This window comes from Lontra canadensis, unplaced genomic scaffold (genome assembly GCF_010015895.1).
Source record: "Lontra canadensis isolate GAN:19392208 unplaced genomic scaffold, GSC_riverotter_1.0 scaffold22, whole genome shotgun sequence".
In the NCBI taxonomy this organism is placed as follows: domain Eukaryota; kingdom Metazoa; phylum Chordata; class Mammalia; order Carnivora; family Mustelidae; genus Lontra; species Lontra canadensis.
The window spans coordinates 12,414,795-12,430,574 of NW_022631016.1; the positions used below are offsets into that span (position 1 = coordinate 12,414,795).

The following is a 15,780-nucleotide window of genomic DNA, read 5'->3' on the forward strand; positions in this document are numbered from 1 at the left end:
TGAAGACTGCTCATTTAATACTGAATGTCTAAAGTGGAGAAACTCTTAGAAAAAGCAGATGAGATTTTAAGACTTTAGTATTTAGAGAAAACAGCAGTTATAACATATGTATTTCCGTCTTTAAGTAGAGGGTGAGGAAAGGTAGTCCCACCATTTTCTGTGATCTTCTCTTGGCTCTGTTCACCATGCATGAAGACGTAATCTTGTGCCTATTTATTTCAGCATCAGGAAAAAGAGTGTTAAAAAGCCAAGAGGACTGGGGTTGCCTGGCTGGCTCAGTCAGTGCACCACACAGCTCTTGATCTTGGGGTTTTAAGTTCATACCCCACATTGGGTAGAAATTACTTAAAAGTAAATTCTAAAAAAAAAAAAAAAAAAAAGGAAGCCAAGTGGCCTGAAATAACAGAGTATAACTGTTCCTTATAGTAGTCTCGACAATGCAAACGGACAAACATTCTTCTTTGGGCTCTTCCTATGACCTCATTTTTTTTTATTTTAAGATTTTATTAATTTATTTTAGAGAGAAAGCATAAGCAGCAGGAAGGGGCAGAGGGAGAGGGAGAAGCAGACTACCTGCTCAGCAGGGAGCGCAACTCCATACTGGATCCCAGGACCCTGAGATCGTGACCCAAGCCAAAGGCAGACGCTCAACTGACTGAGCAACCCAGGTGCCTTTGGCTTCATTTTTCTACACTGAGAATGTGCTCAAGGAATGCCGGATCCAACTGCCTAATGATGATAAGCAAGGTTCTCTCTGTTTCATTCTGTCAACTTTACCTACAACAGCCTTCCCAGTTGCCTATTTGCGGAATACTTCCTCATTCTTCAAGCTCTAAGTCAGCCACATCTCCTCCTTGAGGGCCTTCTTGTGATCCCCTAATCTTGAGATGGATAGCCCTGCTCTGGTCCATATTTATATTTTATGGGGCACCTGGCTGGCTCAGTGAGGAGAGCATGTGACTCTTGATCTCAGGGTTGTGAGTTCAAGCCCCACATTGGAATGGAGCCTACTTAAAAAAAAATAATAAATAAAAATAAAATTTGATATTTTATATAGCTACTGGATCTTTCTCTACCCTAACACCCAGTGTGTTGCATTTAAATTATTTCTTTATGTGTCTTTCTTCTAGATCTGACATGTAGGAGGTACATGGTACATGAGCTTATGTTAAAACAGAAATCTTCATTTTGGCAGTTGCTGGGGCTCGTTTAAATAGTTTCTATCAAACAAATAGCAGGTCAAATTATTTGGCTATCAAGGGGCATACATTATAGCCAGTTTATCTTGGAAGGCTCACCCAAAATTTAATTGCTTAAAATTCAATATTCTATGAGTGTTTTAATGGCCACAGTGGGCAATTGGTAACACCTGCTGTGCATATTTTCCAAACTAAAAGTATATAACAATACTCCGTGCCAGAGATTGTTAAGGACCTTGACTGAGCGTCCGTCCTTGTGTTCAAGCAGCTCAGAACTGTTTTCTATGGAAAACCTTGGCCCTGTGCACCACCACATGACAGGAAGACATCAGAGGGTCCAGGTTTAAAGAATTTGATTTCATGTGAGAATGTTTATTTCCTTGAGCTTCCCTTTTCACACCTGTAAAACAGAGATAATAGCTACCTTGTGAGGTTATTGCAATAGTTAAAAACACATAAAAACACACAAGGGCCTGGCATGGTCCGTTTTGTGCTTTCTCTAGCTGTCATTAATATGCAGTTAGGTTAACGTTGCCAGATTTAGCAAATAAAAATGTGGGATACTCAGTTAAATTTGGTTTTCCCGGGAAACTAGACATCATTTGTTTATCACAAGGATGTTCTGTGTGATATCTGGGACACACGCACCCTATGAAACCATTTGTTACCTGGAATTCAGATTTAATTGGGTGCCCTGGATTTAATCTGCTTGACCCTAGGTTGAGTGAATGAATAAACTGTAGTTGAAGGTTAGGAATGTAATTTTGTAAAGGGTTGGTTTCATCAACCGAAAGAAAGGTGTAAATCTCCTCCAGCAGGAGCCTTCTCCAAGGAACACCTTCTTGAGACAGATTCTTGGACTGTTGCCCTGTAGGCTCAGGTGATGAATGAGCTAGGTGCCCGGAAGTAGATCAGGAATTCTGAGTGAACCAACCACTCAAAATCTGGGGGGTCCAGTGGGCCTTCTGCACCAGGTGTTGTCTTGGGTTGAGTCTCTTTCTGACCTGCCACGGGCATGTTGGAAAGGCCGAAAGGAATCAAGCAGAAATCTTGTGTGTGTGTGGTGGCGGGGGAGGGGGTGCTATGTTAGTCATCATAGAATATATCATTAGTTTTGGATGTAGTGTTCCAAGATTCATTGTTTATGCACCACACCCAGTGTTCCATGCAATACGTGCCCTCCTTAGTACCCACCATCAGGCTCACCCATTCCCCTGACCCCCCTCCCCTTAAAACCCTCAGTTTGTTTCTCAGAGTCCATAGTCTCTCATGGCTCGTCTCCTCCTCTGATTTCCCCCAGTTCACTTTTCCTTTCCTTCTCCTAATGTCCTCCATGCTATTCCTTATGGTCCACAAATAAGTGAAACCATATGATGACTGACTTTCTCCACTTGACTTATTTCACTCAGCATAATCTCCTCCAGTCCCATCCATGTTGATGCAAAAGTTGAGTATTCATCCTTTCTGATGGAGGCATAATACTCCATTGTATATATGGACCACATCTTCTCTTAAATAGAGTGATAGCAGAAGATTGTTACCTGACTAGAAACACCTTCATTGGATCTGAGAAAGAGGTCAAAAAAATGCCATGGGGACCCCATTCATGTTAGCTTTTCTACCTGCTTAGTCCTTTTTAATTTGAGGAGTTATGTGGCCTTAGAGTTACTAGAATTTTTAATGAAATAGCAAAAAATGAAATATGAGAAGAAGTCAATTTTAGTAATATAACTAATTTTTTAAATAGTGATTCATGACCTTCAGAAACTTGGGCCATTGCCCTGGATTATTGGGTTTTAATAGAGCTTGCTTTCTTCAGTTGCATTAACCAGCTCAATAAGTAATGGGACATTTTCATATCATTATTAAGAGTGACCCTAAGTTAACGGTCCAAACTTCAGAGCCATCTTAAGTTCTTTCTATTTGCCCTTGTCATCACAGTAATTGTCTTTGATCTTTTTAAGGTGGCTCATTGACTGCAATTGTTTGTCTGTTTGCTAAGCCATTTAATCCTAGAAATTTGTAACTGCAAAAAATATTAAATTTGCAGATTTTTTAAAAAATTTTCTTATACTCTTGAAAAGTTTGCACCTGGTGTTCAAGTGTATTTAAAATCCATGTTTCAACACCAGTTCAAGAAATAAAGGGTTAAAAATAAAACATGGAATTTTTTTTTTCATTTGTGCTTTTTTTTCTAAAATTGGGAATCACCCAAGTAACATATGGTAATCATTTAGGATTCTGAATCATATGTAATTATTTTCATTTTAATAACATTGGCTCTCTTTGCTTTAAAATTCAATTCACCAGTCGGCAAATAAGTTTGCCAATGGACACTCAGTCTGTATTTTCCTAGAAGTGCTCCTAAGAATGTATGAATTGTTATCCTATAGTGGCACCATAATGTTGGAAAGTTGAACATCAAGGTTTGCTTTTGAAATATATTGTTTCTTTAGAAAAAATAATAGTATGTGGCACTTGGATGTTTCCCTTGTAAAAAAACCTAAAAACTGCTTGTGCTTAGGTTTCCCCTTTTCTGTTAGTGTAATACAGTTATTTTTGGTAATATAAAATAAAATCAAAATCAAAATCATTGACGTCTTGAGACTTGTCCAGAGAGTTACATGTTGGGTTGACAAACGAGTGAAGGTGCCCTCATTTAGCATAGTTTCTAGCCATAGCTCTCCCTGCTTAAGACCCTCCCCTGCAAAGCCATATTATCCTGAAGCCAAGAGGCTTTTGCTTCAGGGCCCACCCCTACCTGGGGCCTTCCTACGTCCTGGGAAACATCTTGAACTGTATTCATGTAGGCTTCAGAAAAACTTGCAAAAATAGAGTATTATTTTACCGTAGTCAGGTAAGACTTCAGTCCTTCAATCTCCTTTCTTCTCCAAATTGAAAGAAGACCTCCAAATTGTGCAAACCTCAGGCCCCACTAAACTGGGGTCCACCTTCTTTCCATGATTTAGCTTATTGTGTTAACTACAGATCCTAGATTATAAAGGGGGTTGAGCATTTTTAAAATTATGTTTGTTAGCCATGTGTTGGCCTTGGAACCTGTTTTTTTCACTCTCAACTTTCCCTCAAGGGCGAGTGGAGTGCTCACCAATTCCTAATGCTTCCTCTGGAGCCCAATACAGCTTCTCCCAAGCAGGGATCCCTCCTGCATCCCCTCTTTCCTTACTCTTAGGGCCAACATTCCTCTGATCTTCACACCCAGAGAAATGAACCAGGAAGTTCTCAGCCCTGGGCTCTAGCTCTTTCTCAGAATCTGAGGACAGAAGATGAAACACAATGGCAACTTTAGCACAGATACCGTTAATAAAATACTGTGATTGCAGTGCTAAACAGAATCAGTAGTGCATGGCTGGTGCTGTTATGGCATGGGTTGGGATCAGCCTTCACCCACCCCTTGTCTGACTGAGTAACTGTGTGCAGCAGGATTTGATGAGGTGAAACAAGGACGAGAGAAGAGCTTTGTTAAGCAGGGAGAACTGGGGGAGCTCCATGTGCTTTCACCCTTGCCTGGGTGCTCAGAAGCTCAGCACCATGTTTTCATTCAGTCACGTTACTGACACGGGGATGGGGCAGGTGTTGAAGCAGGAAAATTCTAGAACCAGGCTTCCTGACCTAAAACCTGGACTCCATTCCTTTTTTGTTACATCAGCAAACAGAGTAACCGCTCTGGATCCCACTGTCCTCATCAGCGTAATGGGGTATATGGAGATACCTCCTATAGAAGGATAAAGAGGTACTTTGTAGGGAAATCCTGAGGGTTCAATAAGTAGACATAAGACATGAGACACCATAGTTGACACATGGGAAACCCTCATGAAATGTCAGTAGATGCCGTGGTCACCCTTAGTTCAGGTTTCCTGCCACCATCATTTCTCTGTGTTGATTCTAGAATTATTGGTTTCAATGATATAATCTAAGGCCTTTATTATGACCACATCAACTCATTTTTCAAAATAAGTAGGCCCTACATAAAATAACATAAAAGGTACTGATAGGATTTCTTTTAGTAAGTATCTGTTTTATACAAATACCAAATCATTAGGTTGTACACCTGAAACTAATATTATATGTCAATTATATCTCAATAAAAAAAGTAATAAAATAAAATGAGGAAATAAAGAAGTGTCTGCTGGAGTTGAACAAAGCACATAACACTCTACTATGGTAAAATGCAGAAATCCCTCAAAACCTGGTTCCTCATTCAATTCTTCTTGAAGAAGAATGTGAAGATTTTTCCTACATGAAAACTAAATAAATTAGTAGACCATACACCATTATTCAAGCTTTGAACACAGTGGATATCAGCCCAATTCCTGGTTTCAGGACCTGAGAAATAGGACGGGAGCTGAGAAGAAAGACAATGTTTTCTTCCTTCTTTAACCTGGGAGTGAGGCAAGACCAAAGTAAAATTTCAAAATCATCTGAGTCTTCCTTCTCTGCCAAGCCATCTGTTTCTTCCACTTTCTTCTTCTGCCCAGGGGTTCCTGTGCTTGTTTCTTAGCACACAGTGGTCTGTCCCCCTTCAGGATGTCATCTACGGTTCAGAATTGCCAGTCTGCTCACCCCAAATATCAGAAGAGCCTCTCTGCTCACAACAGTGATCCACCCCTAAAAACCAAACATGCTGATTTACCTGGGAACACCACAACCACAGACTTCGCCCTCCTCTCTGTGTTTGCATTTTAAGGTGATGCTTACTTCCACCAAAAAAAAATTTTTTTTAGAACGTTTCAGAAATGACAATACACAGAACATAGTTCCTTCCTCCAGCTCTGCATGGTGGTCCTCTGAAGCCTCCAGGTTCACTCACAGCTTATTTACGTCCTGTATCTCAGCAGCATCCTCCACATGGGGATACAGAGGGTACACCCACTTTGTTCAGGTCTCAGGTGAGATATCCAGGGGAGGTGACTCCTGCGCACTGGCTGTGATTATAAGCAAAAAGAAGAGGCTTGCACAAGACCCAGCCATGTAACTAGTTCTCGCCGAAGAGTTCTGAACAGAGCTGATGGCACAGTTTGTGGGCTGGATCATTAGCAGTTTACGTGGAGGCAACCATCTACAGTTCTTTCTCCTTCTGCCACATCAACAGGCAGTGTTCCAGGTAGCATCTTGGGTCTTGGAAATGACTGGCATAAAACTACCAGTTCACCCTCATGTAGCGTGAACAAGATAGAGGCTTTATTGTTAGAACTGTGAACTCTGGAGCTGTTTGTTACTGTGGCTCAGCCTAGCTCATCCTGACCGATGTACTGTCTATATTGGTTAAGTGTCTCCCCTTTAGTCCCTGCTTCTCTCTTCCCAGCAATCCGTTCCATCCATCAAATGGCAAGTGGGTGCCTACTCTAGCCAAGATTCTTTCTAGATGCATAAAATTCCGAGATAAAAGCATTTGACATATTGTTCTTTGAGGAAATTTCTGTCTATGAGGGAGATAAACTTATAATGATCACATATGGTGCAGTGTTTTTAGTACCAGCAATCAAAAGACTGGTTGGTTATACTAGAGACCTTTAAGATTCTTCCCAGATCAAGTGAACCAAAATGCTCTTGACGCTCAAGGAGGATTATATGTCAAGACTAGCTAAACCTTTCCTGGAGATGGTGGCCCTTCAAGCCTGAACGGTGAGGAAGATGTAGAGCTGGGGACATGAGTCAGAGCATTCCCAGCAGTAGGTATGTAAGAAAGGGCATGTAAGGGAGGAGACAGGGTGCCTTCCCATGGACCAGATCCTGCACATTGTACATGATACAGTCTCACCTGATACTACCAACAAGGCTCAGTAGTATTTCTATTTGGAACAGAATCTAAGGAGGTAGCCCCAGGACACACTGACCCCACACCCACGGAGCTGGCCTAGTGTTCCCCAAAGTACAATTCAAGGAACAATGGCCTCACAGGATATCAGTGTAATTCCTGGGAAAGAGACATGTGTTTGAATGGATTTTTATATGATCAGATATCCTAGGAAACACTAAGACATTTTCCTGTCCCACACAGAACTCATAAAAACTCTAATAGGCTACTGCGCAGGGTGAGTCTAGAAGTCTGTTTCTCAAATTGTGTTCTCTGGAACTCATTCTAGGACACATCATTCTAGATGTTATGGAGGGCAGTGAGAATACTCCCTTTGTAGAAAGCGATGTAAATTCTTAAAGGATGGTGGGGCAGGGGCTGTCAAAGAGAAGGGTGTTGGGGAGGCTGGGATGCACATAACATCTTTCATTAGGAAAGAAGATAATAAACATCTGTGTATACACATGGCAGCCCCATATTTTGCGCAACTCATCTATTTACAAAGAGATGGTCCATCATCCTTGCTCTGCGGGTGTCCGTGGTCCTTGTTCTATCCACAACCCCTCAGGACCCCTACTCTCCTTTCCACCCTAATCCCTGGCCTTCAGGGTAAGAGAGCAGCTACCAATCTTAACATAGCCCTCCCTGCTCCAGAATTTATGGGATAAAGTCTATGTTCTAAATATTACAGGCTCTGGTTAATAGAACCCACACATCTTTCTTTAAAGTTCCAAGCCTTTCTTGTGAATTTAAATTATTCCAGTCCTCAAGACTGTTGTCTCTGCTATGAATTTCAAAAGCCTATTTGAAGCTCCTTGGTATTACTCTTTCCCTGAGGGCAGGTCGTAGAGGAAGCTACCTGGGCAGCCTACATAGTGCAGCAAAGGATCAGAGAAGCCATAACTTCAGAGAGTAGCAGCCTTGTCATATCATAAAATATGATTTTGTTAGATCTGTTTAAAGGTTATTTTTACAAATCCTAGAAATCACATTTACTAGGGAGTAAGTCAAGCAAGAAAATCATTTGTTCCTTAATAAACATCAGTTTGTTATACCTCAGCTTAAAGTTATGTATTCAAAAGTATTTGAATAATTATCAGAAGTATAATTGAAAAACATCTTGATTTCGTGTTGTGTCAATGACCTTTCTTAATATAAGGCACTCAGATAAACTGTCATGAGAACAGCTAGTTCAATTAAAGAAGTTTTTGCAAGTGGAACAATGAAAAATAATACACTGGGATGATAAACACTCTTGAGCTTATAGAAATTCTGTCAGCTTTTAACCGTAAGAAGGAAACTGAGGGTTCCTAGAGGGAAGGAGGGTGGGGGTTGGAGTAACTGGGTGATGGACATTAAGGAGGGCATGTGATAGGATGAGCACTGGGTGTTATATGCAACTGATGAATTATTGAACTCTACATCTGAAACTAATGATGTATTGTATGTTGGCTAATTGAATTTAAATTTAAAAAAAGGAAAAAAAAATTCTCAGTCCAATGCAGAGAGGAGCCAAGCAGGAAGAGATCTCAGAAGGCTTTATCCAATACATGGAATGATTGAATCAAAATCTATAGGAGTCCCTGGTGGCTTATTTATTTTTCTCTGCTGTAATAGGCCAGCTCCACTATCTCCCCTATTAATTAAATTTCAGCAAGTCTCCTTTTCTAAAGCAATGGCCACACAAGGCTAGTCTTTCCAGTCCTAATATTGACTTGCTGCCAGTTGGACCAGGTTTTGTCATTGGTGCCTATGAGGAAGGGAGACCCATATTCAAGCTCAAGGAGGTTGGTTATAACAGTGAAAAAAGAGATTTGTTTATCTTCCCATCCAGGTCAATAATGTCACCTTCAACTTGTCACTTTTCCTCCTTTGCATCTGCTTCGCAGTACTTGTCTGAGAGGAAGTGCATAGATATGCTAAGATTTTCATCATGTTATCAACTACTTTGAAATAATAATTTTCATTCAAAATGTATATTTTGGTAACATTCTTTATAGGGAAGATCTGGTCCCTACTCTTAGAAAATAACAGTCGTGCTGTCTTGCATCAGAAATATCTGGGTGCCGTTTTCACCATTTAGGTAAGTTATAAATTATAAAGTGACCATCTGTAAATAAAACATTAGTATCTTATCTTCATTGTACTTATTAATCTCTCTTCAGTTTCCAAGAAGACATTTGCTAAGAGTGAAGAAAAGTTTTACAATACTTGGAAATAAGGCACAGCGAGGTAGCGTATCATTTTGATGCCAATAGGAACACTGTTTAACAAGTTCACCCAAGGATTGTATATACTTGGTAGGAAATATCACTTCATTTGACTCACAAGTATTATTGATTAAAAGCCTAGATTCTATGAAATTATTTATATTAATGTGTACTTTCTTGCCCAGCCAAATGATTCCTGTCTGCAGGAAACATATCTACCCCATACCACACTGCCCAGTTGTACATCTGATAGAAATCTTGTTACAAAATTATTTTCTCTCCTCCTATATAGTTTCATTCTCTCTTGAATCCATCTTGCTGATTCCCTTTAAAAACTTAAAGAAAATGTTTTCATTTGTTCATTCCATATTTATATGAAAGTCATGTTTTTTAATTTTTTAAAGTTATACTTCGGCTCAAGTAGTATATAGATTTTTGTAAAAAGATTTTTGTCTTCCATGAAAGACACATACGTAAGACACATAAAAGTATTGCTGTTCTGAATCTGGTGGACCAGAATCACGCCAGCCAACCTCACATGCATAGCTCTCTGATTCTGAATCCTATGACCTTAACTGGCTTCTCTTTCAAGTTCAGATCATGGCTCGACACTTAGAAGCTGTGTGAACCTATCAGAATTCTCAGTCCTTTAAGACCCCCATTTACCCTAATAGTGTGTGTTTTCTAGCCTTAAGGCTGAAAGCCTGGCCTTCTGGAATTATGCAGATGGCAGAAATACTCCTTTCTCAATAAGATTTACATCATGCAAGTAATAGCTGTAAAGACCTAAGTAGGCAACAGAGAAATTAGCAAATTCATTGACTACTAATTTGCTTTTTTTTGAATTCCAGAAGTTAAATGTTAATTACATTTCAATAAGAAATATTTCTAAGTAATGGAGCAGAGCCACTCACTGTAAACTAGTTACATTTTTTAATGGTCACTGTGCTTGGTAATCAAGTCATGATTTATCAGGGATACATACCATTAGCTTCTTTCAAATGTACATAGTGGGTAACTTATGAGGTATTGGTCTGCCCTTTCAGTAAATATTCTGATATAATGCTATCATTTTCAAGGAAGCCAGCATTAATAACCAATCATGGCTATCACCAGCTAGATTTGCACTCAGGAAAGAAATGAAATGGTCTGTATTTTAATTCCAATTTCTTATGTCATTTTCTACTGAATGTTTCTAGTGTAAAATGCAAGAAGGAAATATGAACAGAGCAGTCTAGTGGTTAGAACTTGGATGAGAAAACAAAATCTTATTTGGAATTCTAATAGGTAACTGTATTATTATGCAAAACTATACAATTATAATGTATAATAGAAATATTGGAATCATGAAGACAAAAGATAAAGAGGGCATAGTGATCTTTTTTTTTGGAATGTCTACTAAGCATTTTACTCAACTCATCATTTTCAGCTTCACAATGACCCTTAAGAGTTGGGTGTTGTTTTAAAATACGGGAAATGGAGAACCAGACTAAGTGAGTGACTCAGAATCACCCAGTTCCAGGATGTGGTAGGGAAGACATTTGGTGCAGGTCGGTCTGACCACAAAGCCCGTGATCACTTATTACAACACAGGAAAACAGCACTGAATGGAGAGGTTTCATACTGCAGTGGAATCTTGTATATTACATCACAGGACAAATCATCGTCATGTGCTTTTGCTTTGTATAACAGATCCTGTCACCTTTGTCAGGACTTTTTTTCTGAAGTAGCTGTAGCCTTTTGGAGTTCTTTTGGAATAATCTACTTTACAGCACTCTGGGTAATTTTATGACGCGCATGTAGCTCAAGAATTCTCATGGGGACTTGGGTGAAAAAATACTTCAATTTGGACCCAAAGATATTTATTTTCTGCTAATACTTACATAGGTTTTAAGATGCCCTCATCCCACCAATAACATTAATTCCCTTATTCAATAAATTCAATACTCTTTGCTGCTGGGGACTATTGTAGGTGCTTAGGATATCATGGTGAGCAAAATCCAGATGGTCTTTGCCCTCACGGTCCTTATCATTGCCCAATAGTCTATCAATTTTATTCATTCAGTTATTCTTTTATCAAATACTTATCACACGCTTCTTGTGTACCAGAAATTGTTTTCAGAACTTTGAGATGCACCAGAGAACTGAAGGAAGTTCCCAGCTCTTCTGGAGCATGCATTCTGGCAAAGGAAGGCAGACAGAGCTCTGCAGACATGGTAAATGAGAAACATTATATAGTACTTTAGAGATGAAAAGTGCCACAGAGGAAAAAGAAAAAGTGAAAGAAAAGATAGGTCACGTGAAGAGAGATTGATTGGAAAGACCAAGATGGGAGGCAAGCAGGTTGCAATTTTAAATAAGATGGTCTCGCTCAGCCTCCTCAGGAAGGCGACATTTGAGCAAAGACCTGTATGAGGTGGGAGAGTCCTCGTGACTCAATGTTTACGGTCCTCTAGGTTCCTATGCTGAAATCCTCACCCTAGTGTTATGGTATTAAGAGGGAGGCCTTTGGGAGGTGAATAGGTCACAAAGGCAGAGACAAATGAAATAAGTGTCCCCATAAAAGGGAACCCAGATAATTCCCTAACACTTTCTTTCATGTGAGGTTACAGTAAGGAGACAGCCATCTTCTCAGGAAGGGAACTAAGAAATGATCCCTTGCCAGACACTGAATCTACCAGTGCCTTGGTCTTAGACTTTCAGCTTCCAGAACTGTGGGAAATAAATTTCTGTTGTTTATAAGTCACTCATTCTCTGTTATTCTGTTATGGAAGCCCTGAGGGACTAAGGGAAAGAGCCATGTAGACATTTTTGATGAGTGCATCCCAGCAAAGGCAGCAGGTAGCCCAAAGCTTCTAAGTAGAAGAATGCCCAGTGTTTCCCAAGCGCAGTGAGGAGCAGTGCACTAGAACCAAATAGGAAAGAGGAAGAAGGGTAAGACATCAGTTTGAGAGATAGTGAGAGTCTCAGACCGTGTGATATGCTATGCCCCACTGAGCCCAAGGCGCCCTGCAAGCTGTGGGACAGAGAGCGAGGGAACCTGGCCTGTGTCAGCTTCCAGCCTCCTGTCAACCACTCATCAGGGCCGTCCCCACTGTAGGCTGTCATGGAACCTGCAAGGGGATCCTCATCAGGAGAACTGAGATAAATGAGCTGTCAACTCTATGTTCATCCTTTGTCCAGGCAGGACCATGCCCCCCACCTTAGACATTTTGTGAGCTCTTGGTATCTTCCACTACTTCACTTGGAAGAAAGCTCTGAGGCATCCAGACTTTGCAGGTTTAGATCTCTCCCTCTGTCTAGCAGACAAACACCCAGAGTTTTGTAAAATCACATAGTCTAAAGCTGAAACATTACATCACTCCTTAATCTAGGACACTAAGATGTTCGATGCTTTGGTGACATGTTGTCTCAGTTCAGGCTGCTATAATACATATTCCACTGCCTGTGCAGCTTTTAAACACTGGGAGTTAATTCTCAGAGTTCTCATGGCTGGGTGTTCAAGATCAAGGCACCAGCAAATTCAGTGTCTGGTCAGAGCCTGCTTCCCGGTTCTTAGGTGGTTATCTTCTTACTGTAACATCCAGTGGAGTGAAGAGTGAGGGAGCTCTCCAGGGCTTCTTTTAGAAGGGCACCAGTCCCATTCACCAAGGCTCTACCGTTAGGAACTAATCACCTCCCAAAGGCTAATCCCTCTTAAAACCTTCACATTGGGGAAGAGATTCAATCTGTGGATCATGATGGAGTTGGAGAGGGACACAAACATTCACCCTATACTATAAATCTAGAGCACTTACCCAACTTGGACTGAAGCCATCATAACATTCAAATGAAAAATTCAACACAAATTGAAATACCATAAACAATATTATTTTATGAAATTACAAGCTACTACTTTTAAGAAAACTTAAAGTTTTCTTTTACTATAGAAAGAGCCCTTTCAAAAGCAATGACTGCTCAAGTTATCTTTAACTACATACATTGGATAAAATTAAAAGTAACACCTGTTTTTTCAAAGTTTGCAGAAGAAATCCTAGGACATTTTGAAGGACCTGAGATATACAGTTTCGCCCATATATAGCCAGCATACCATCAATGGAGACAACAACCATAAATATGCTTTATTTAACTTCCAAACAGCCAATCAGAGACTACAGTTAAGTTTAGTGAAGATAAACTTGTTTGAACAAGATGTTTATGTTTGGTTACAATTGACATTTAAGACAAGCATGCTTAAGATTGAATCCAGTAAAAGGAAATTGAGCCAAATTGGAGATAGAGCTGATTGAGATGACCCTCTGCAGATAAGCTATTACCTAATCACTGTTCAGTAATTATTATTATTGTGATTAGTGTTAAGATATCATGAGAGCTAAGGATGGCTAGAAGTCAAGTCAGGCAAAGACCCAGAACCGAATGCATCCTCCTTGAAACTGACTTGGTGGGAAGTCGGGGATCCAAGGTCGGCATCTCACGGCTGCCGTTCTCAAGGCTGTGGGTTCCTGGATACAGACTGTCCTTGGTGGCTTTTTCTGATGCTCTTGGATCAGAGTAGTTTTGGGGTTTTTTTGGGGGGGTGGGGGTTGGAGATTTTTGGAACTCAATCACTCAGCACAAAGACAAAAAAGGATAAATGGATAACAGATAAGTGAGTTTTGTTTGGGAATACAAGGGAGATGCTCATTCCTCTTGACATTTCCAAGGTGCACAATGGAATTGTGTCATTAGGCCATGAAGAAAAACAGCTGTTCAGTCCCTTTAGTCCAGTGTGTTGGAGTATGGGAGAGGCATGTGGGTGGGCTTGCCCCTGTTGTGGCTCTGGCTTGTCCCCACATCAGGGAATCAGACAAGCACACCATGAATGGGGACCATTCTCAATGCTGAATTTTAAAAACCTGCAAGGATTTGCATTCCCAGCTCAGTGCCGGTCTCTGCTACATTTGGCTCTGCTAACTATACCCCTTGCTTGAAATCCTTTTTAGTCTTGTTTTCTGAGTCTATTCCTGGAACCTAGACCATCTTCCTGTATGGACCTCTCTTCTCACCTGACGGTGCATTTGAAATGCTAGTCATCCTTGGAGGGTCTTTGCCAACCCACTGTCTTTTTTTCATAGTACACTTTCTAGTACAGACTTTAAAGGACTTAAAAACTGTGTGGAAAATCGTTATCTTTAATCCGGATTTTCTTCCCTAAAATCTATAGATAGAGCTTTATCGATGGGTATATTGATAACAGTGACTATTACTAAATAACCATAATTATAAATTTATTTTTGTCCATTTGTTTTTGGAAACATATAGAGCCAGTGGGCCATATAATGGTTTTGCCTTTTACGAACTGCTTATCAGGACTTCCTAAGATTCTTCTCCTTTCTTTGTTTTTCCTTGGCTGTGATTTTTCTCATTCTTTAAAAACTCTGGTTTTCCCAGAGGATTTTGCTGCTCAAGGGCTCTTCATGCCTTGCTGGACACTCCCCCTTTTCTCTGCTATGACCTTCCTCTCTCATATACTTTACCCATTTTTCTACCAGGTTCTCTGTATTTTCATTGTCTCCTCATGTCCCAGCGAACTCAGATTTCGGGAGCTATCTTAGAATGAGTAGAAAGCGTTTAAAATCTCTCCTGATATTGTTACGCTGAAAAGGAATTAAAAAAAACTGTATTTTAAATTTAAAAAAAAATAAATAAATAAAATCTCTCCTGATCGAAAACAAAGCATTTTTGTAAATTACCCTCACTAGAGAGATTGCCAGATGCCAATCTTCTTTTGGGGGTGGGGTGGTCTGAAAATCCAGAAGAATCAGGCGTCAAAGGTATTTTTGTGCGGCTGATGTTAACTCATGATTTGTCAAAAATAGTTTTTTGGGGGGGTTCTATCCCTTAAATTATGCTACCAGAAAAAAAAAAAAAACACAAAACTGATTCCATTTTTAAATAATTTTGAGAAATTCTGCATATAATTTTGCATGGCAATTTCTGAGATACATGGAGATCTGAAGGCCAGGAGAGCTCTTGCCTTCATTTTTGTTTCCAAGCTCGATATACAACAGATCCTTTCTCGAATTACATCTATTGTTATAGTAGCATCTCCAGGAACTGGTGCTCTCTAGAAGCCCATCCAGCCCAGCAGAATTGGCTAAGTGGAGGAGGAGATGGGGTCTGTTGGAAAGCATGCGGCTTCTGGAGTGGAACAGACAATGCAGGTTGACTAGTGTGTCCTTTTAAATGATTTGTGGCAAATGTGTTGTAATGATTTAATTGTAATAAAAAATGCATTTTATGAACTAGTGTTTTTTAGTGGAACAAGTAAGGAAACTACCATTAGGTTTTTCAAGTTCTACCAGACTTTATGACCTATGATTAGAAAAGAAAAAAGACACGATGGAAGGACCTCTATGGATAAAATGTTATGTTTTGAAACATCCTTAATATCAACCTTATTTTTATAGGTGATTCTTCATATAATTTTCAGGTAACATCTTTTAGCTCACTTTCCTCGAATTTCCTACATATGTCTAGTGCAAAGAAATGTGTTTTCTAATATCAAAAAGATAAT

General features: G+C 39.9%; 1 protein-coding gene across 2 annotated transcripts in view; it reads left to right on the plus strand.

Moving 5' to 3' along the window:
• The window catches only part of FBXL7 (F-box and leucine rich repeat protein 7), a 366,015-nt gene that overhangs the window by 275,387 nt on the left and 74,848 nt on the right, over positions 1–15,780 (plus strand). The window lies entirely within an intron of this gene.